We start from the raw sequence: 24953 nt of genomic DNA, 5'->3' as shown, positions 1-24953 counted from the left end.
CATAGTCTTTTAAGGTCTTGGTTTTCATCATGTCATGTTGATCTTCTTTGTAGAGCATCTTCTGACCCTTTGGGTGTATGCGTTCAATTTTCAGAGCTAGAGTGAACCAGGCAAAGGCACCATATGTGAGGATTTGTGCCAGAGGGCAAGATACTAGAACTGAGCTGAACCAGAAGATGGACTGACCTGGAGAAGCATAGCGCAGTTTAATAAAACGTTGAAGTGACCGGGTGCGGTAGCTCACACCTGTAATCCCAGCACTTTAGGAGGCCGAGATGGGCGGATCACGAGGTCAGGAGTTCGAGATCAGCCTGACCAACATGGTGAAATCCCGACTCTACTAAAAATACAAAAATTAGCTGGGCATGGTAATGTGTGTCTGTAATCGCAGCTACTCAGGAGGCTGAGGCAGGAGAATCACTTGAACTCAGGAGGCGGAGGTTGCAGTGAGCCAAGATTGCACCACTACACTCCAGCCTGGGTGACAGAGTGAGAATCCATCTCAAAATAAACAAATAAACAAATAAATAAATAAATAAAAAACATTGAAGTGTGCCTCATGTTCAAAAAGGGAAAGTAGCAGGGGGAACTACAGGAAATCCACTTTTGGAATTTCTAGAAGTGACATGTGAGATGACATGTGGAGTGTGATAGGCAAAGAAAATTAGGGCTCAAACTGGAAATAAGAAGTCTGTTTTTCAGGCTGTGTCTTGCCACTTCCCTAACGTGGAGGCATCAAAACAAATACCTCTTCATGTGGAGACTGAAGGCTAATTTAGGGTGAGTAATTATTTGCACATTAAAAAATTATTTTGATCATATGCCAATTGCTCTTCATTCTAAAATCATAGTGGACTGTGGATATATGTATAGGAAGGGCAGGCACCGATCTGTCAGTCTGCGAGTACGTGTGTGTCTGCCTGTGCCAGAGGAGGCCTATGCTCCAGGGCATTTTCCCTCAAATGCTTTCAAAGTGTGGGCCCTCAATGTTGGATGCATTACTTTCTGTCTTGATTAGAAACCGAAATGGGCTATCTAAATAAATAGCTGGAAACAAAACATGCATTTGTACTTTAAGTACTCATTAATCATTTATCATGACTTTCTAAGAGGTGTCAGACAGGTATTGAGTAAAAGATGTATTGTCAAATGGGTCAGTTAATCTGGCTTTTTTCTCACTTAACTATACAGGGGCATGTTTAGAAGTCAGAGTTGAATAATTACACATATACGCACACACACACTCACAGACATGTGGCTATATTCACACATGAGCACACCTGTATATGGATATGTCACACATGTCTTATATAATCCATCAAATATTGATTCAGTGGTTGTCATATATTATGCATTGTGCTAGTATATATATATCTGTGTGTGTGTATACACACACACACACACATGAACTGACTGCTTATAAATAGCAAATTTTAAACATGAAGGGATATAATTCAAACATTTATACCAAATGTTTAAGTGATATACAGCACACACTCTAAAACATTCTTTAAGCATTCTTTGACAAAATAAAGCTAAACCTAAGATACATTTCCAAATCAAATGTAAATGATTTTGGTGCCATCTGTGTTTTGTATTATGAAAGCCACGGAGGCTGTTTTTTTATTGTGTTTTTGGCTTGCCTACCACATGGTCAGTGCTATGCACACATATGCAGATGCCCTCATGAAGCTTACCATCTAGTGAGATTTTTAAAGGCCCTAGTACTGACCTCATCTCTGAATTATAACTTATTATGTAGTATGAAATAGCTGAAATAAACCTCAGAAATCATATATGCTAATTGTTGGTTATTCTAAAATGTAAAACATAGATTTAGCAAAAGAGATGTGATCTGTGAAAAGTTACTCTAGTGGGTAACTAAAGTTACTGGTTGGAACTGAAACCAGTGGTCCCCTGAGTCTTCTCAGGTTCGTGCTGCTTCCTACACACTCCTGGAATTTGAAGCCCTGGAAGTTTTACTCTTGTGCTTGTCAGATTTGTAAACATTTCTGAAGATTCCCCCAAGAACCACCTCAGAGTCTGTGTTGTGGCATAATTACAACTAGAGAACTCCACTTTTATCTGTTTTATTCAAATACCCTTTTAGAAAAAAGAGACTCTGCTGTTTGCTAAAATAAATATAAAAATACCTAATTTCTGAGGAGGCATCAAAGATTGAGGTGGCAGTTAAAACTAACTCAGACTTCTTATCTAGTTTCTCCTGCTAGATAGATAAGCAGACCCCATTCACGGAAGAGTTTCCTGTGGCTCGGAGGGGAAGTTACCTGCCTCAAATAATAGAGAGACTAACACAGAGCCCCATTGTCTTGTCTTCAGCTCCAGCTCCCCTGATTCTACCCCACCTCAAACCACAGATAAATTTACTGTTTCTGAAATCGTAACAAAAACAAACAAGCAAAATGCCACATTTGCTTTCCTTCAAGGACTTCAGAGGACAAAGAGGGTGAACCTTTTAATACAAGTGCAAAACTTAGGTTTTGCATATATATAGTGCAATGGTTTTGCACATATGGTGGTGTTGCATATATAGCAAAAAGTTAGGCTTTGTGTATATAGTGCAATACTGGATCATGGTCAATGGAGTCATGAATCTAGAGAAATTCGTAAGTGAACTGCAGATGAAGGTGGCGTGATTTTGTGACTCTAGTAAAGTGTTTGAATTCTAGAATTGAGACTGATTTAACTTTTGGAATTAAGCAATCCACTATGAATTTAGTTTTACTGTATATGAACTAAGGGACTGTAGACACAGAACCAGTACTTGGATTAGAAGACATGGCTTTAAGATACAGCAGAACCACTCAGGAGCTGTGACCTCTGTATCTTTTAACCCCTCTCAAGTCTATGATTCCCTGTACATAAAATATTTGTGAAATGGCTTTTGTGAGGATCAAAAACAAGTGAAGGGCAAACCAGAATTTCTCTAGGTTTATTTCTGTGGATTTGATTCTGATTTCATCAGAATCACCTGGGTACTTATTAAAATGAATGTTCTGATCAGTCTGTTTTCAACAGCTACAGAACCTCTGAAAATTTAATGTTTTTTTCTTATTATCTGAAGGCCATTAAAGAAAATTAAAGATTCTGACCTTAAGTAGCATTGATGTTTGGTCCTCAAGCACTCACACATTATTATGCTAAATTGAATTACTGAGGTCCTTCTAGGGTCTTTTAGTGCCTATTGTAGTCATCCTCCAAAACTTTCACTGTGGCTGCTAGACAACCTCCTTTCTCTTCTCAGTTGTACCTGTTGCCCTTTCCTTTCCTTTATAGAACTCATTATGCAGGTTAAGAATCATTAACATTCCTTTGACTTTTTAAATAGCACCATGAAATAGCAAATTACAGGGTTTTATTTTGAATTGCAAGTTCAAAGTTAAGCCAGAATTCAATGAGATTAGAGGGCTACTGCTTCTTAGAAGGGGGCATTGAAAACAGGAAATGCACTGTCAGTGTTTTTGAGACCCTCTGTTGGATGTGTTGGCTTTCATGCGGCAAAGAAAAAGTTTACAATGAAAGAAAAATGCTTTCTCAAATCCGGCCCAGTAGAGGGAGAGACTATATGTTCAGTCTTCTCCCACTTCCTGCATGGGGTGTTGGACTTGGTTTCCAACTCTCTGGCATGTAGAACTCACTGCCATGCTCAGAACACCCTCAAGGCTCTCCACTGCCTGCAGCATAAATTCCTAACACATAGGCTTGTCATTCAATGGCTTCCCTCTGTGGTTCTTGTCAGGCCTTTGAGCCCAAGCCTGCACGAATACATCCCCTCATTCGATCCCGGGTTTTGGCACCAAATATCAAGCGCGTTTGTGTGAAGAGACCACCAAACAGGCTTTGTGTGAGCAATAAAGCTTTTAATTCACCTGGGTGCTGGTGGGCTGACTCTGAAAAGAGAATCAGTGAAGGGAGATGGGGAAGGAGCTGCTTTATAGGAGTTGGGTAGGTAATGGAAAATTACAGTAAAAGGTGGTTATCTATTGTTAGCAGAGGAGGGGGTCACAAGGTACATGGTGGGGAGATCATAAAACTCATTATCCAGAAGAAGAATGTCACAAAGTTGATTGATCAGCTAAGGTAGGGCAGGGACAAGTCACAATGGTAGAATGTTGTAATGTTGGTTAATCAGTTAGGGCAGGAACTGTCTGTTTTACTTCATGATTTTTCAACTGCTCCAGACTTCTTGCACCTGCAGGCCATCTGGACGTATATGTGCAGGTCACTGGCATTATAATGGCTGAGCTTTAGCTTAGATGCCTGACAGTTCTCACTCATCTTTCAAATCTGATTTTTCAGTATTCTTTCATAGCAACTGTCTATTGCAGTGCAGTGGGTCATGCCAACCATTCCAAATATGGCAAGCTCTTTCCTACCACTGGGCTTTTGCTTGTGCTTTTTCACTAGTCTGTAATACTTTTTCTGCACATATAGATATATATGTAGAGCAGCTGGAGGCAGACAAATCTTAGGCAGATAGGGGAAGGTCCCCAGTGAAACTGCACCTTCAAGTCAAAGACATTTTAAAGCCTGAAATCCACAGTCAAGGTTTAGAACCCCTTTCCCATTTGGTGTGCTTTCCTCTGATGGATCCCCACCCTTCACCCAATTTACATATACCTATCCTTCCCTAATTTTTTTTTTTTTTTGAGATGGTGTTTCACTCTTGTCCCCCAGACTAGAGTGCAGTGGCATGATCTTGGCTTACTGCAGCCTCTGCCTCCTGGGTTCAAGCAATTCTTCTGTCTCAGCATCCCAAGTAGCTGGAATTACAGTCGCGTGTCACCATGCATGGCTAATTTTTGTATTTTTAGTAGAAACAGGGTTTCACCATGTTAGCCACCTAATTGGTTTTATACATTGTCATGCCCACCTTTGAATGGTGCCTTTGTTTTAGTCTTTTATTGCATACTCACAAACCAATCAGCTCCCCCATTCTGAGCTGATAAAAGCCTTGCATCCAGCTAGACTGAGGGAGAGACCCTCTGACTTCTGGTGGGGAACCTCCCTCGCATCCCATCTCTGCTGAGAGCTGTTTCATTGCTCAGTAAAACTTTTCTCCACCCACCGGACTCTTCAATTGTCAATGTAACCTCATTCTTCTTGGATGCAGGACAAGAACTTGGGACCCTACTGAATGCAGGTATGAAGAAAGCAGTAGCACAGTGGCCCTCTGCCCTCTGCCAGTGGAGGGCAGCCACCCCATGTGATGGGAAGCAGCACCGGGGCTCAATTAGCCCTGGAGCCATGAGTTGAGTAGACAAGGCATCTCCTGCAGTGAGCCCAGGCCCAAAGAAGGTCAGGCAGTGTCACTGCCAGCCAGAGGTCTCCAGCTGGCAAAGTGACTGAGAAATAAAATCCTATGTGAGATAAATATATATATATATATCTGAATAACAGCCTTCTAGTCTTCTTTCAGGTATAATTAAATATCATCTGTTTAATCAGACTTTCCTTAATTTTGTAGCCTCAGTGATCTCTTGTTATTCCTGCACTCTTATTAAGGTTTTCATCTGTGCCTCACATTTGGTACATATTTCATTTTATTATAATATGCACTTTTATTATTGCTCATGACCTTTGTCTAGACTCCAGTGCAAACTACAAAACCATATTTTTCTTATTCTGTCTGACCCACCCTTTAAACTGTAGAATAGCATTTAGGATTTCATGGAGGATTGGGTTATTATAAAGATAATTATCATCACTACTAACAGAACTATGATATGAATAGAGGATGTTTCATAAAAGTTAAGATTATGTCAGAGAGAGGGAGAGAAAGAATTGTTCCTGGTGGGGTTCTGGACACCATAAAACACTCAATGATTATGACACACAGAGGTAGCTATGCAGAGAACCTTCTCTAGCAAAGAGGAGGATAATTTAGCTACTGAAATAGCCCAAGTGTGATATCAAGCTTTGAGACATTCAATGAGAAATGAATTTCCCACTTTCCTATATTGACTTTCAATGGATATGAAGCAAGCTAGTTTACAATGTGAATCCACATAGACTGATCCTATAGACATTCTAGTTTGAATGCCAAGAGGTTCACTCAAATGGCTTCCATTGAAAATAAACAACCTTGTCAAAGGGATTTGAACACATGAGCCAAGATTGAATGATCGTGAATCAGATATAACTCCTGAAATTTAGATCATTCAAGGCAGGGAATACCAGCAGTATTTGTTTTTTAATGCCAAATGGTACTTCTGCTTCCTTCCCATCATATTCAGCATGTGACTAAAGATTTGGTACAAGAAGAGAGTAGTCTTAGAATCTTTCTATTATTCTGTGCATGACTTAGGGAAAGTTGTTCATATTTGTTTTACTTTGACTTTTGCTTTTATCTTTATCTATTAATTGGGCTATTGTTACCTCCACTCTTAGTCTCAAAAGGTAGTACCTTTCCCATAAGAACAAGGATGTGGCCAAAGTTTGTAAATATTAAGATGCCACTTTCCTCAATGTATAGATTATACTTACGTGAAGATGTTATTATGGACAGCAGCATTTCCACTGTCACAGCCACCATCACAGACTGCCTCAGAGGTAGTGAGGGTCTTCTAAGAAGGGTCAGGATAAACTTCAGCTCAGGGTTGAATGACTGATGAAAATAAGAACTACATCTTTCATGAGCCTAGAATGCTTTCATCTGCATGTAGCAAAATATCTCATTGTCTTGTTCACTAGTCTATCACAAGTGCTTAAGACAGGGTAAAGTGCTTGGACAGAAGTCACCCAACATTTCACTTGAATAAAACTTATTCTGTTCATGATGAAGAAAGTCTAATTGCACATGGCTACTAACAAGGATTCTGTGATTTAGCAAAATTAAGGCCTTTATATCTGGGGCTTTCTGGGGTGTTCCATCATGGATATACATTATTTCTGCAAGGCTGAGCCCTCATGTTTGTGTAAAAGCAAAGGGAAAATGGGTGGGTGGATGTTAGACTCCAGAAAGCTCCCAATGAATGTCTACTTATTCCGCTTTCCCCAGAATTGTGTCACATGCTAGCCCAACCTGAGACAGTGAGGATGTATCTATCCCCAACTCTAAAGTGGAGATGAGACAGGCTAAAGGGGGGTCAAGAAGAGTTATTGGGTATAAAGACATAAGTAAACTGTTCAGGGTACTCCCTCAGTTGGCAATATCCTGGGGTAGGTCTTGAGGACTGTGATAAACAGGGTCTGGTCTCAGGCTTCAAATGACTTATGAGGGCATGTGAAAAAGACCATCAAAAAAGAGAGAGGAAGAAGGAAGAGGAGAAGACCTGCTTTCGTTACTAGCAACCAGGCTATGTTATTAAGGATCTGTACATTAACACTGAGAAACTTTGCTATTTATTTATTTATTTATTTATTTATTTATTTATTTTAGATGGAGCTTTGCTCTTGTCGCCCATGTTGGAGTGGAATGGCGTGACCTTGGCTCAGGGCAACCTCTGCCTTCCAGGTTCAAGCGAGTCTCCTGCCTCAGCCTCCCGTGTAGCTGGGATTACAGGTGCCCACCACCATGCTCAGCTAATTCTTTTTGCATTTTTAGTAGAGATGGGGTTTCACCATGTTGGTCAAGCTGGTCTCGAACTCTTCACCTCAGGTGATCCACCCATCTCAGTCTCCCAAAGTGCTGGGATTACAGGTGTGAGCCACTGCACCCAGCCTGCAATTTACTATACCTAACCCACACTCCACTGTCCACATTCATCCTTCTCTGAGACTGTTTTCAGTGTGAGTCTTCCTTGTTTAGTTGAAATTATTCTCTGTGCTACCCCCCATACACATGTATTGCCTTTCTACAGGTAATTATCAATGACCTCTTCTCAGATAAAAGTCACTTATAATTCTAGAAAGTCTTTCTTTATTGAATGTCTACTAAAATTCTTGTAAAAAGTCTACAAAATCTACAACATAAAAGGAAGAGGAGGTTAAAAGAAAAAAAGAATGGGGAAAAATAAAAAGAAATAGCTCTACCAGCCTCAAGCAATCCAATCAAAGCACTTGTGGATGATTTAATAATGAAGGCAGTGCTGTCTCTACACAGAGAAGGCCATTTCCAGAGCTGTCCTTTGTGGCTGCAAGCAGGAGGAAAGAAAAGACATTTTCTGATGTAATCACACATGGCAGGGGAAAGAGAAACACCTAGAAGATACTAATAGTTTAGAAAGAAAACTAAATTGAGTGTGTAAAGAATGTCAGGAGAAATGTTGTGAATCTTTCTTACTCTTCTCCAGAGAGGAGGGTGGTGGGAGATGGAGGTAATCTTGCCAGATGTGAAAAAATATATATATTTTTTTGTTGTTGAGACAGAGTCTTACTCTGTCACCCAGGCTGTAGTGCAGTGGTGCAATCTTGGCTCACTGCAACCTCTGCTATCCGGGTTCAAGGGATTCTCCTGCCTCCGCCTCCCAAGTACCTGGGATTACGGTGCCTGCTACCACGCCCAGCTAATTTTTGTAGTTTTAGTAGAGATGCGGTTTCACCATCTTTGCCAGACTGGTCTTGAACTCCTGACCTCGTAATCCACACGCCTTGACCTCTCAAAGTGCTGGGATTACAGGCATGAGTTACTGCGCCCGGACAAAATAAAAAAATAAAAATAAAAATAAATAAATAAGTAAATAAATAAATAAATAAATAAAGGCATGTCATTTGTCTCTCTTGATCACTAAACAGCCTAGAGTGGTGCCTGGTACAGGGTTATGCCATGAACAAATGAATGAATCAAGCTTAGTGATGGGGAATAGGTATTTTTTTTTAGAATTTCTATGTTCTCCTATATTAGATGTGTAAATACATCTAGGTATCCCAGGCACCAAATTAGGAAGTCCCTAATACTATAAGCAGTTTCCCGTATTGTACTTGAGGTAAAACATCTCCCACAAACCCCACTCTGCCTTCCATAAGGCCACTACCACCTGGGATCTCCCACGTCACTACCATAGTTTATGCTACTCAGATTATCTCTGCTAGTTCTCCTACAATTTCTCCCCTTCTCTTTTCATTCATTTATAAATACCAATCCTTCAACCTACATTGCTCCCTGATGTATCGTCTCTGAAGACACGAGGCAACAGCATCTCTCCAGAACCTGAAGTAGGAAAAAAATTGCAGCATCATCTGTTTTTATGACAAATAATCTACCTTGATTATTGAATAGAACAGTAAAGTGCTTTCCAATTATATTATACCAACCACAGGAGATACTAAAACTCACTTTGCTGGTATACTCATAAATGAATTTAATACATATGCATTTATTGTATTTATGTTTACTTTTAAATAAAGGCTTTATATTTAAGTAACACCAAATGTTTTTTTTAACAAATAAATTTATTTAAGCAATGAAATTGCTTTAATATGAAAATAAGTAAACAATATTACTTATTATTTGGAATAATAATATATGGAATAATATATGGAAGATCAGTAATGTTGAACTATTGAAAAATATTGGGAAAGTAACAATATGGAGCAGGTATCTGCAAACATTTTCCATAAAGAGCCAATGAAGTGATATTTTAGACTTACATGCCATAAAGCATCTGTTGCAACCTCTGATTCTACAGTTGTAATGCAAATGCAGACATAGACAATACACAAACAAATGAGTGTGGTTGTGTTTCAACAGAACTTTATTTATGGACAATAAATATTAATAAAATGTAATTTTCTACCAGGTGCAGTGGCTCATGCTTGTAATCCCAGAACTTTGCGGGGCCTAGATGGGTGGATCACTTGGGTCAGGAGTTTGAGACCAGCCTGGCCAACATGGTGAAACCCCATCTCTACTAAAAATACAAAAATTAGCTAGTTGTGGTGGCGCACACCTGTATTCCCAGATACTTGGGAGGCTGAGACATGAGTATCACTTGAACCCGGAAGGCAGAGGTTGCAGTGAGTTGAGATTGCACCACTGCACTCCAGCCTGAGTGACAGAGCGGGACTGTGACTCAAAAAAAGAAAAAAAAAAAAAAAAACCCAAAACGTAATTTTCACATATCATAAAATATGCTCTTTCTTTTAATATTTTTTTGAACGATTTTAAAATGTAAAAATCATCCTTAGCTCACACATCCAACAAAAGAAAGCTGTGGGCTGTATTTGCCCCACAGGCCAAAGTTTGCAAACACCTGGAATAGAGGAGACAGTATGAATTTTCAAGTCATTCAAAACTGAGTTCTACTTAACTGGGATCTCCAGATCATTATGTTAAGTAAGACAGGCACAGAAAGACAAACATCTCATGTTCTCACTTATATGTGGGATCTGAAAATCAAAACAATTGAATATATTGGCATCATAGAAGGATGGTTAGCAGAGGCTGGGAAAGGTAGTGGATGCCTGGGAGGGGAGGTTGCGTTGGTTAACAGGCAAAAGTAGTTAGAAAGAATAAATAAGACCTACTATTTAATAGCACAATAGGGTGACTACGGTCAATAATAATTGCACATTTTAAAATAACTTAAAGTGTGTAATTTGGTTGTTTGTAACTCAAGGGATAAATGCTTGAGGAGACGGATACCCCATTCTCCATGATGTGCTTATTTCATGTTGCATACCCGTATTGAAACATCTCATATAACCCATAAATATATACACCTACTATGTACCCACAAAAATTTTAAAAACTGGGTTCCAATCCTACTTCTGCTTCATATACAGTTATGTGACCTTAGTGATGGGGCTTTGATTTATCAGCATAGATTATTTTTCTTTGCAAACACAGATGCTGAGCCAACTAGGATATTAAAGCTCAACCCAAAAGTGACTGCAACCCATTACATTCCCCTCCTTGCTCGGCTTTTCTCCCTTGGTAGTGATGTTGTCAACTGGGGTAGGAAAATGAACTGATTTAAAATTTGAGGAGTAAATAAAATTGCTCTGAAAGCTCTAAAATACAGTGCAAAATCTAAGAGTTATTTTATATGTCAATATTTCCTGATGCTTATATGTGATAGACACTGTACTAAGGGTATAACCTGCATAAACTCACTGATTCTCACATCATCTCTAGTAGGTAAAACCAATCCCTTCATTGGAGGGATTCAAAACTTGAAAATGGAGATGTAGGATGTTAGGAGAATTGCCCATGGCTAAGAGTGAGGCAGTAGTACAGCCAGACTTCTCAGGAACTTGTCTAAAGTCATTTTACTTTTTATTTTATTACTCTTTTTTTTGTTGGTGTTATCTGGACTGACACAAATTTAAACTGAGTCTGCCAGAATATAATGCATAATTTTATCATTACTATTTCATCTTTCCAATCTTCATTACTAATCTATAAACCAGGACAATTACCTACTGTACCTATTGCACTGGTTCAGACTCTGAGTCAAATGTGATCATAAAGACCTGTGCTTCCCATTCGCACCATACAAATGCATCATGCAGCTAATCTGTTATTATGCACTGCTCCAAGCCAGTTCAGTGAGAAGGAGATGCAGTTAATAAACAAATGTAGTGTGAACAAGTAATTTGATCATTAACTTTAACAGCACCTGGTACTGCTCACTTTTCTTTGCTTAGCAGAACTAACCATTGAATGTATTCAGATCAAGCAACCAATTGATATGAACAAAAATGGTCAAAGATTCATTTCTTAAAGAATCTTAAAAATGCTATGCATTGCTATTTATGGATATCTAATGCATATATTCAAAGAGGAAGTTAGGTGAATTCATAGCTAGATAGAGCAAATTACTGAATGAGGAACAGGCAGCTAATTACATATTCAAGTCTTTTATTTTTGAAATCACACCATTTAGCCACTTCACTTGAGGACATCTGTGAATTGGTTCCTTTAAGCCTCTAGGCTGGTTTATATAAGTACTGGGATAAAGCTAAAATGTCTTCCATTCACACAACAAGCCTCCAAAAATAATTGACTCCTTTAAGTGGACTGTTTCATTTTTCTCTTTTGTGTATAACAGACATCTCCAGGAAGATAAAATTGGTACTCAGATTACTTTAGTTCCAACAGTGTTTTCTTGCACATTAATAGGGAAAGATTGTTGAAGCTTAGTGACCCTGAATGAAATTGCATTTAATAATTTGAAAAAACATCAGTATCTTTTAAAATTTTTCTGTATGTATAGTTTGTATTTGTTTAATATTAATTTGTACTCTATTCCAAGATGTAACTGCCTAATCCATAGCTTTAGTTTGGTCCCATGGGATAACATCATAATTGTAAATAAAGGATACGTAACTTGTTGATCAAGGCACACATTGCAAGAGAACAAGGAGGTCTGATTTTACTCTAAATTATTAAGATTGTGTCATTGTAAGTGTTATTTAAGAATCCAAGCATCTCCCACTTCTGTTACAAGTCCAACAAGGACTTCTAAAAGTGACAAAAAAGTTACAAGACTGATCTAGAATCCATGAATACACTGTTTTCAGAGGCTTTTTTTCTTTGAAAGATAAAAGGCAATGATTTCTCTTCATCTGAGACCTGCATTGTGAAGCTTTCACTGGCTACCCAGTGGAGAGTTTTCAAGTCTTAATTATAGACACATTTATTCCATTGTTTCCATATGGTACAGGACAAGGAAATGCAATTAGTAGAATATTGTAATTAACCTTCGGTCTGCATGCTCTTGTAGATCTCAGGAACTAGCTAGAGACCACAAAATCCTTTGTATTGCAATGAGTGAGTCCTGGGATTCATCAGCACGAATAATCAAGGTAATTTATTTTGACAGGGAAAATCCATTGCTTTCCACATCCTGATGACCGAGATGGGGAGGAATTTTGATATGAAACATAAACTGCAGATGAACAATATTTACTTATTTATTAATTCCCTTTCTTCTTGTGTGCCTTTGTCTTTTTTTTTTTTTTTTCTCTTTGTCTTCCTTTCTTTCTCCCTTCCTCATTTTTTCCCCCTCAACCCAGCTTTGTGATAGACACTGGACTATGGATGTGACTTAAACTTGGTAGCTACCTCTTTTTTTTTTTTTTTTTTTTTTAACTATCAAAGAGATTCACTCTTATAACATCCAGCCACAAAATTAAAACCACAAATTACCTCTTCATCTACAGCATTTATTTTAAGAAGGTTTACCTTATAGAGAGTTATGTGGTAAATACTGAGAATCTGAAATATCAATTTTTCTCTATCTAAGCCAATAAAGAACTAGAGTGACAGGTTATGAGCTTTGGAATTGGATAGGCCACGAGTTGAAAATTCTGACTTGATCAGCTCATCAGTGTATTAATATGGACAACTCAATACACTGTAATTTGCTTTTTTTTTTTTTCAGACAGGGTCTCACTCTCTTGCCCAGGCTGGAGTGCAATGGCACAATCTCTGCTCACTGCAACCTCCGCCTCCTGGGTTCAAACAATTCTCCCACCTCAGCCTCCTGAGTAGCTGGAATTACAGGTGCATGCCATCATGCCCAGATTATTTTTGTATTTTTTGGTAGAGAAGGGGTTTCACCACGTTGGCCAGGCTGGTCTCAAACTCCTGACCTCAAGTGATCCATCTGCCTCAGCCTCCCAAAGTGGTGGGATTACAAGTGTGAACCACTGCGCCTGGCCTAAATTTCTTAGTTAAACTTTTTTTTGCTTCACTTATAAAAATGAGTTTATAAATCTACCTCATAGGGTTTAACTAAATGTTATTTAAGTGAAACATATAATGTGTAGCAGAAACGTAAAACATTATTTTTTTTTACTGCCTATTTTTACTTTCCTGACTCTGTTCTGCTGAGAACTGAGCTGAGTATTTAACTGTTCCCTGACCAAACTAAGAGTCGGGCTGTTTATTCTCACAGCCCAATATGGAGATGCAGATGAACTGTGAAAGGAAGGAGTTTATTTCTGTAATCAGGTACAGGAAGAAGTCCTGGAAAATATCGCCAGACCAACTCAAAAATTACAAAGTTTTCCAGAGCTTATATACCTTCTAAGCTATATTTCTACATGTAAGTATATATAGCTTAGAAACGTATATACCTTCTAAGCTATATATCTGCGTGCATTCATCTAAAGACATAAGTGATTAACTTCTTTCAATCTATAACTAAGATCTGAGTCCTAAAGACCTTCCTCTGGAGCCTCAGTAAATTTACTTAATCTAAATGGGTCCAGGTGCTGGGGTGATTACTCTTATTTTGTCTCATGCTAAATCATGGAGGTTTGGAGAGTTCCTTCAGACCCCCAGTAAAATTTGGGGTTTGTAGAAGTTGTTTGTGGGGTTGTTTGTAGAAGCTTGGGGAATTTCTTCAGACCCCCAGTAAAATTTGCTCAATTCTAACTGGGTTCTATTAAGAATTCCTTCATTATCTTGTCATGCTTCAAGGCCCAGGAAAAGCCTGGGCAAAACTCTTGGTGGGCTTTTGTTACATCCCAGCCTTTGTCTAAGGGCACTGGTTCTTTCAGCTTTTAATATTTAACTTAACCATTCAGTCAGTGCTGAAACTGTTGGTATGGAGGTTTGCCTGTTCAGCCACTAGGTAGACCTGGCCTGCCACATAACTGCTATCTAGGAAAGCAGGGAAGTTAATCAAGAAGTCTCATTGGTTGAACACAAAGCATGCTATTTAAACTAATTATTGTCAATCAAGAAGATTTTAAGAATTAGTTGCTGTTAAATAAAAGAATGTATGATTGAATCAATAAGAAACTTTAGTCATTTCTGCTATAATGAGAGCCCTGGATTCCTAAAAATCACCACACTTTGCAAAATGGTACAATAACAACCACAGAACTTACAGGAAGAATGGGGTTGGAGACACGAGATTAAAACAATTCATCGGTGAATCATAAAAGCAATGAAAAGATAGGAATCCAATACAAAGGTGGTAACAGTTTTACATGTTAAACGTTTTAGAACTGTAAGAGTTAAAGAGGAAAGAAATACAAAAAGCGATTCAACAGTCAAACACAGGTTTATTTTTGAGAATAAACCTGAGAGGCGCTTCTGGCTGAGTTTGGTCAGTAGCACTCTCTCTTACAGACTAGGAGTATTTAAGGGTTCAGGGTGAGTAAACTTATCACAGAGTTAGAATGTTTCTGTGTCGGGGAGAAGTTTATTGTGGGGTTGGAATGTCTCTGGTTGGAGGGGAGGTTATTTTGGGGCTGACATCTCTCCGGCTGGAGGTGAGGTTATCTCGGGGCTGGCATGTCTCTGGTCAGGGAAGGGTTTATCTTAGGGTTAGAATGTTTCTTGTTGGAGATGTCATTTCTGGTTTATGGTCATGCTGGCCTTAGTCATTAGGCTGATGCTTTTTAGATTTAGGCAGTTTTTGATCAAGGGGAATTTTAGAATGCCAGTGCTTGTCCAAGATGGTGATGCTCCTGCTCTGTCAAGACCTATGTACATACTACAGTAAATGTGGCACTTTACTTTGAAGAATGCATGGAGGTTACCTATGGACTTGGGTTTCAGACCAGCTCCAAGTTGTGAGATATTGTGAAATGGTGAAAGAATGGTGACCTGAAATCAGACGGAAGGGTGTAACACCATCTGTGAATGGGTGTGGCTCATAATCCTGGCAGAAAATGAGGTCACTCATACACACTTGACATTTGTGCATTTTACATATTCCTATAAAACTTGATTCTGCTGCAGTTTTCTTTGTCTTATAGACAAGATCACATATAATCAATCAGAAAAATAGTGTTATCCTCAAATTGTTTCCTAATATAGGCAATAGGGTTGGAACATACTAAAATTTTTACAAGTATTATGGCTGGACAGACTGCTAGTCTCATGTGAAATATTACTAGAGCTATCAATTTTTTAATAGAATCCATATTGTTATTATGACTGGGATTTATCTTCTAAACCCCATGGTGAAGGAGTACCATTAATAATAACATTTAGGTAACAGGATTAACCAGCACTGTCCATTGTAAACTAGACTTTAGAGTCATCTAACTAATTGGTATAAGAAAAGAGACATGTTTCTTAGTGTAAACACCTTCTCTGAGAAAACAAAACAAAACAAAACAAAAAAAACTGCTAAGTGACTTACCCTACCAACTCTCAAGCTATTTCTTTATATACTGGAATTTTAAAACAATACTTTCCCTAAATAATATTATTCATAATACACTGTAGTTCTTATGATCTTCTCCTCTCTCCATTGAAATAAAAGCCCCACGAGGACAAGAAACTTGGCATTTATGTTCAATGATACAGAGCCTAAAATGGAGCCTGGAAGGTCTTTGAAAAATATTAATAGTCACTGAATGAATGAAGTATCAGTCAATCGGTTGTTGGTAGAAGTAAAGAATGCTGATATGCGCCCATTTGGTTTGAGTTATGCAAATCAAATACAGAGAGAAAAGACAGAGCTCAGACCCTCTGGCATAAGTTACTTAAATTGTTTTCTTAATGGTAGCCCTAGGCAAGGCTCTAGGATGAGAAGTTGTAAAGCAACTTTCAGTGGCTTCTGCAAAGTTTCTCTAACAAATATTTTGAAAACACTATAGTATGCTCCAGAAAATCCAGGATTATGCAAAGCAGCCAGGATCACTGTATCTACCTGCTAAAGGTTTGTCTTCAGCTAGCTGGGAGGAAGTACAGGAAATTAGAGTTTTCACAGTTGTTTGTGAGGACTAAACTAGAGAAATATTGATTTGTGATGGTCATCAGGATCTACTTCATCATGGTTGTGATGATGTTATTTTTCCTTCAAGCTAGAGTTGCTGAAGGGAAAACAGAGGACTTGAATTTCTATTGCAATGCATTGAACATGGATACAGTGTCTAGCATTTGCAAGCAAATTTTTTCAAAAACATTTTCTTATTTAAGCTCATAAGAAACAGTGCATTATGGATAACAATCATCCTTCACAGATGCAGAATTAGGCTCTGGCAATTTTTTTACTGACATCACAAAGCCAATAATTAGAAAAGATTTGTCTTGAAATTTAAACTCCTGACTGAATATTGTGGTCATTCATTGTATCAGCTTTCACAAAAAAAAAAAAAAAAAAAAAAAAAAAGGAAAAAGAAAAATTGAGATAGCTTTCAATTAGTGACATAAGTGTTATAATAGAGATTGAAGGAAGGTGAGGATTCTTGCTATCTGACTAACGTTGGAGCCTATGTTGTAGTGGAGAATTCAGACAGCTAGGCTGTCTGGCTCTTACTGTTTTTTTCCTGCCCCCACTTCCATTCTCTCTGTCTACCTACTGGGCTCTTTGCTGTCACTAAAACATACTAAGTAAGTCCTCCTTATTTTTTTTTTCTCTGTGCCCAGAATTCCTTTCCTCTAGGTGTCTGCTAGACTCACTCCTTCCATAAAGTCAGCCTTAAATATTCCCTGCCTATCTGACACCCTGTCTGCCTATCTAAGATCCTGCTCTATGATTCTCTGTATCACCTTCCATATTTTATTGGACCAAAAGTTGCCCAGATGTGCAGATCCTTAGTGATTTCGGAGTAGCTGCTAATAACTTGGTTGGATGGTTATGGACTTCAAAGTAAAACATACAAATATTGGCACAAAGTGATCAGAAGAAGAGCCTATCGAAGTGGACACAGACATTGAAGTTATTTGTAGGTGATGTGACTTCTTAACAGACTCAGAATGTTCTCAGTGAAAAGGTGTACAAAGTGGTATGCTCTGAAATGTCAGCCTCTTTCCTAGCCATTCTTGTGGTTGCTCAGTTTGAATGTTTACAAAGTGGCCATGGTGGCAGACTTGCCATAGATTCAACAATATGGACTTCCACTTCTGAGGTTGGCTTGACTTCGTCACCACTGAATGCTTAAACTACCAACAACATAGATCAATGATACGTCTCCAAATATAATTGTGAGTGATTATGTAAATCTAAAAGTTACTTTTCCTTTTCTGTAATCATGGGACTTTGTCAGACTGAAAGCTAACCTGACAAGGTTTTGCTCCGATTTGTCTGAAACATTCAGAGGATGGTAAGCCAATGATGACCAAACATCATAATATTGAAGGAATTCAAGGGAGATTTGGGGATCTTCTTTTAAATTCTTATGGGCAGCACTTGGAAGCGTTAGTTGGACAAGAGATAGCAGCAGAGCTTATCTTCCTAAACTCAGAATCTTTGGCTCAGATGCTTTATAAACCATATGAAATCCATTTCCACCTGACTAAGTAACCTCGCCTTTCTACCCCCTGCCAAAAGACACAAAGGATAGTCATTCTTTCCTAAACCTCCTGCACAGTGGAAGAGATGCCCACATACAGGTCAGAGGTCCTTCTATTCCACAAAATCCAGGCTTATCATAGACCTGTTATGAGTACTTATCATCAATTTTTAAGTTTTTTAAAACTATATCTGTAGTGGTTATTTGCCGACAAATTTACCTTTCTCGTAAACTTGCAATCATTTATTTGGTTAACCTGTAAATAGATTACTAAGGTACCAATAATTAGTTGCATCTTTTAAGATTTTTTAAAGAAATAAAACTTTCATAATTTGTTTATAGACTTAATTAGTGTAATAAGCTTTTGCCTATACTGCAAGCAACATGTTATATGCCTTTAATTTATTACAACCTGCAATCAGGAAAAATAAAAGGATGTGATGTGGGTATAGAGAAGGGAACCACTATGTCTAGGCATCTAATAGTTACCTTCATTTATGTGAAGAACTTCATACAGCAAATGTGCATTAAATACTTCCACCTCACACAATATAAACTAGTTTTGAACCTCAGAAGAGTCCATTACTTTATCCAGATCACAAAGCTCGTACGGTACAAGTGCTATGATGACATGGAACATGTATTGGTTTTTACTTATTATTGTATTCCCAGTATCATGAATAGTATTTACAATATGGCAGGATTTTTTAAATGTCTCAAAAGAATTAATTTCTTGGGGAAAAATTGGAGTATAAATATATACCCACCTGTATCCCTGTTACCAATATCTCTGTATTTCTGTTATACTGAAAAGACTTCTGTGATAAACAAAAAATAATCATACGTTTGAAAATTTGGCCCTTTTAGGAATTTTCAATTGTTAGAAACTTAAATGTAAAGACATTTAAGTGGCAGAGAATCTCATTCTAATTCTAGGCATCAACATCAGCAGTTTAGGTCAGTGGCATGTCAGGATTTCCTACCCATTGGAGCTCGCTCATTTTCCCATCAGCAGCAGGGAATCTGTTTGTAATTTTTCCATTCTCAGTTAGAATCACACTCTGGCAGAAAGTAAAAAGAAATTAAAAAGGTTATACTAGGCAAAAAATCTTTGAGACATCAAAGAGACATTTTATGCTTTTCTGAATTCAGATCCTGGAGTTAATTGTCATGTTCCTAAGTGCAAATTCCAGAGAGCATTTTTAACCTAGCTGTTTGGTATAGTTTAAGGTAGAGACTGGCAAACCACTTACAACTTATTTATGTAAGTACATTTATATTGAAATGCTACTCTCACCCATTTATGTCTACCACTTCTTTTGTGCCACAACAGCACAGAGTAATTGTGACAGAGACTGTGGACATAGAGCCTAGTATCTTTACTATCTGATCCTTTACAGAAAAAGTGTGCCAATTTCTGCCTTAAAATGCATGTAGTTACTCCTGGAAGTAATACAGGGCCCGTGGCTGAGAATTCCTGACATCTCAGAGAAAAACATAAGACATAAATGGGAATCATGGGTATGGAAAATAGACTCCATTTCCATCTGCTTAGCATGCACATTGGGCATGCACAGCAAAATATTAAAATGAAAAAGACGGCTTGGACACTATTCAAGAACCACGGATGCTTGCATTAGTGGCATAAATATTATTCTGTGGCATTGTCCCATGTGTTCTATGACCAAAACTGTGCCTCAGTAAACAGGTATCTGGCAAGTGATAGTGGGCAATTCAGCTGTGTTAAGGCTATTAAACTGTTTTAATCACTATCTCGTTTAAAAATCAGATAGCCTCTATCAGCACTCTCCTAGGTAATAGACACTGTGTTATGTGATTTATAACCTCTTTTAATCCTTACAATGACCTGAATATGGCAGATGTTATTATTATTTACTTTTAGAAGTGATACAATCTTGTTGTCATACTCCATTTGTGTGTGTGTGTGTGTGTGTGTGCTCTCTGATGGCTAGTGATCAAATCTGATTCACATGCCTAGTGATTGCAAAGGCAGATTTCAAACAGGAGTATCTGAAGGCTGGAGAAATACGACAATCAATTGTCAACTCCTATACATTAAATTTGGGACCCTTGTTTATTTGAAATCATCATCCCTTGCCATTTTATTGAGACCAGTGGAAGACAGTTGGTCATCCTTGGAAAGTGAATACTTGTATAATTCCAGAGCCAATTCTTCCTAAGGCTGACTGCATTTATGCTTCAGGCCCATCAGCAGAACTCTTATTTACTAGTAGGTACTGATACTTGCACTAGAATTTTTTCCTGAGGAATGAGAGTTTATGTCTCCTGTACTCTGCATTCCAACTTGCAGCTTCATTTTGCACCAATGTGCGAAGTAGAATTCAAGGTATGCCTTATGGTAAAACATCATGCTAGAAATGGACTCAGGTGTAAGTGGGCAGATATACCCTTCTTTTCTATTTGCATCATGTGCCCATGACCAATCTTATAGTTTGCTTTCCCAAGTGTACCACCTTTGCTTTATCGCCACATTGCTTGGATATCATCTGGAAAAACGTAACTAATTCCATTTAGTTTTTTTTTTACCCCAGAAGCTGAATGATGTTTCTTAGAGTCTCAGTGCAGTTATTCTTACCTACATGATTGTTGACCTTCCGCCAACAGGTATGGTCATAACCCAAAATCTCATGCTGGTTTATCATACCCTCCAGATGACCAGATAGTCTTCCTAAGTAATCAGTGTCTGGCCTTAGTGAGTCTCCATAGATAAAGAAAATAGTTGATAATAATCACAGAATGATGATGGCATCTGGAACTTAATTTGTGCTATTATTTGGAAATTCATGAAGACTGTTTTATTTAACACTTAATATATATTTATTGGTCAACTATTCAAGTCCCTCCCCTAGTGTAATACTGTTGAAATAAACATAGTTTCTGTTCTCAAGGAGATTAAAACATACCAGGATGGGCTGGGCACGGTGGCTCATGCCTGTAATCCCAACACTTTGGGAGGCCGAGGCAGGTGGATCACCTGAGGTTGGGTGTTTGCGACCAGCCTGGCCAACATGGTGAAACCCCGTCTCTATGAAAAAAAATGTGCGTATATATATATATTTTATATATCTATAATATATATAATATATATTATACATAATATTGATATATATAATATATAATTTATATATTATAGATATATAAAATATATATATATATAAGCCAGGCGTGGTGTTGTGCGCCTGTAATCCCAGCTACTTGGGAGGCTGAGGCAGGAGAATCCCTTCAACTCAGCAGGCAGAGGTTGCAGTGAGCTGAGATCATGCCACTGAACTCCAGCCTGGTCTGGGCGACAGCGTGAGACTACATCTCAACAAAATAAACAAAACAAACCAGGATAGATTGATGATGCTGCACTCCCATAATTCCATGTGATGTCATATTTTTTCAAGAACATGCATGAAGATGTTTTTCCTCACAGAAAGAGTCTCATTAGATGTTAGAACCATGCTCTTGAGCTTTTCCAGAAACATGAGCCAAATAAATGGCTATTTATTATACATTATCCTGTTTGTGGTATTCTGTTATAGCAGCACAAAATGGACTAAGACACTAACACAGGCAGTTGCTCCACTTCCCTGTGTCTCAATTTCCAAATATTTTAAGTAAGAAACATAATAAGACCTTCCTTATAGGACCTTCTGGCTAATTGAATTAGAATGATAGAAAGTACACAGAAAAGGAGGTAGCACATGCTAATTCTTCAGTACATGTCAACTCACTACTGATCTCCCATTTTCTGTAAGCACATGTAGTAAAACATAGTTTTTAAAATTATTTTAATCCCCAGGTTTAGTAACACTCAAAAATATGGTAATTCTTATCAAAAGTGACTTAATTAATATGTTCATTTAGGTGTTCTTCCATATGCATTATTGAGTAATTCGTTTTAGAAAGAGATGTTTTGTTCCCCCATTTATCTAGTTTTTATTTTAAGGAATTTTCTCTAAATTCTCCTCCCATTTTGAACCACAAAAATATTCTGTAGTCCTGGAGGGACTTACTTACATCACAGGTGGGCCACAGCCACTAGTCCACATGTCCTGAGTGGATAGATTCAAATCTCTCAAATATCTGAAATACTAGCATCTTATTTGCTCTCTTTATCCCATGCATGTGAAAAAGTGAGAAACATATTTGGTTAAGTGTGACTCTGTAGATTCAAGTGTTCACTTGGCTGGGCTCTCCTATGTCTAAGTGGATTATGGAGGAATTAGATGGGGATCAAACCAGCTCATCTTAGCTGTCGTGGTATGTATCCTCCAGTCTATCTTTGTCAGTAATAAATATGAAATGTGGATTCTCTGATTGCCACGTATTTTCCAAGTGTTAGTTCCAAGTATTTATTCAAAATTTGAGCAGGGAGGGGGTATTTTATTTATCATCCCTAATCATACAGTCTGACAGAACATTCCTAAGTGTACAAATCACATTTTTAATGGCCAGAAGGGCAACGACAGGTAAGCAGTCTCTGTCTCAAGGTGATATTCAAACTGCATTGCTGCTCATGGGAGAATAATTTCCAAATGTTGCAAATTATTTAGCATAGATTTTCATATTTTTCAAAGCCAAACTTTAAAAATAACAATACTATTTTCGTTGGGAAAAATATTCTTTTTGATGAAGTCATGAGTGCTAACTGAAAATGAATTAACTACAACTTTTCCTTCACTTATTCCACGTGGGTTCAACAGATTGCGAAGGTAGAAATAAAGACATTCTTCTTGCTTTGGTGCTTTATTAATTTCCAGTGGCAGCCATAGCTTCACTCCAAAAAGATGAAGGCATCCTTTTTCTCTGACTTACCTTTGGGCTTGAGAGAGCCTGACACTGGGTTTTTTAATGCCAGAGGGGACATGAGCATCATTCTGTATTTAACAAGCACTCATGTTGCTGGTATAAAATCCAATATGCCTTTCTCTTTAAAGAGAAGTTATTTACAGTGATTTTTCTCCTCAAGGGGATACATTTACCAGTGCTGTGTCAATAATTCTGCAGAGGAAACGTGGCGATTACATCTGGAAAAAAGTGGCAAAAGATGGAATTAAATCATATTGTGAGTAAAGGTTTTCTTACCCAGTCTAGTGGGTAAAACCGAACTATATTCTGAAGGTGGCTAAGTGAAGAATGAAGGTCTTTCCATAATTTTATTATCGTGAGGCAGAAATGAAATGACATATATGAAAAAGGTATGCATAAAATAGAGAGGAGTTTGAAAATGTAATAAATCATTATTAATGTTATTGAAGTAGATGCAGTCCGTACAGGAAAATGAAAGGGAAAAAGCAGATTCAAATAACGTCATTAAGTTTAATTCCAATGTACACTTATCTAGCCTAGGTAGAGAGCTATAGATATAAAGAGACAAAGACACAGATCTACATGTAGACATATAGATACAGTCTGTAGTTTTTTTGTTCCTTTTTTTTTTCCTCCCATATACTTAAGGTCGACTAGTATATCAGAGAGTTCTTGTAGGTAGAAATCTTGTAATTCTGTGACACTTAGGGACTTTTTAATTTTGTTTTCTTTCCTTTTTTTGAGATGGAGTCTCACTCTTGTTGCCCAGGCTGGAGTGCAATGGCGTGATCTCGGCTCACTGCAACCTCCACCTCCCAGGTTCAAGCAATTCTCCTGCCTCAGCCTCCCGAGTAGCTGGGATTACAGCCGCCTGCCACTGTGATTGGCTAATTTTTTTGTATTTTTAGTAGAGACAGGGTTTCACTATGTTGGCCAGGCTGGACTCGAACTCCTGACCTCATGATCTGCCCACCTCGGCCTCCTAAAGTGCTGGGATTACAGGCGTGAGCCATCGGCGCCTGGCCGGGACGTTTTAAATTTTTTAATTTTAATTTTTATTTTTCCCTTAAGGTAAGTTTGGAAATATAACTCTTAGGGACTTTAAGGGTTATTTAGTTCTTCCTGATGAGCCACTGGAGTTGTCTCGGTGACATGCTCTCCAGGTGGTCATTTGGACCACACGAGCACACTCCAAGGACAGGACACTTGCAGTAGACAAAGAATGCTTCCTCTTGAATAGCACTAAATGGAATAGAGTCTATAAACAGCACTAGGCATAGAAAGGGCACCAAGTACATGTATGTACTTCATGCTCATTCTAACTGGTCTCAATCTTCCTCCAGCAAGAAGGAAACATAGTTATCTCCATGTCCTCGCTTTTCCGACTCCTTTCTGCCATTGTAATCACCTATGCTATATAGTCACGAAAGGACTGAGCATTCTTTCAGGGCATCTTCATTAATTTGAAGATATTTGCCTTAATTTAAGTCATCTGTTTTCTTCCTCTGTTCTCTCAACATCTTGAGATACTTCAGGTAAACATTTTGGCTTTTGTTTCTTTCCCCAGCTCCATGATCATTTATCAACATCTCAAATAGTATAAAGGTGAACTTTTGACCAAGAAAATGGAGGACTACTGATCGCTAACAGGAGACTATTTAAGAGATAAGGAACTATCAGGCGGGGCGTGGCTCATGCCTGTAATTCCAGCACTTTGGGAGGCCTAGGCAGGTGGATCACCTGAGGTCAGAAGTTGAAGACTGGTCTGGCTAACATGGTGAAACCCCGTCTCTACTAAAAATACAAAAAATTAGCCAATGTGGTCATGGGCGCCTGTAATCCCTGTTACTCAGGAGGCTCAGACAGGAGAATTGCTTGAACCCAGGGGGCAGAAATTGCAGTGAGCCGAGATTGTGCCATTGCATGCCAGCCTGGGCAACAAGAGAGAAACCCCGTCTCAAAAAAAAAAAAAAAAAAAAAAAAAAAAGAAAGAAAAAGAAAAAGGA

Source organism: Macaca fascicularis, chromosome 8 (genome assembly GCF_037993035.2).
Source record: "Macaca fascicularis isolate 582-1 chromosome 8, T2T-MFA8v1.1".
NCBI lineage: Eukaryota > Metazoa > Chordata > Mammalia > Primates > Cercopithecidae > Macaca > Macaca fascicularis.
Note: the sequence above shows the minus strand (reverse complement) of the source record.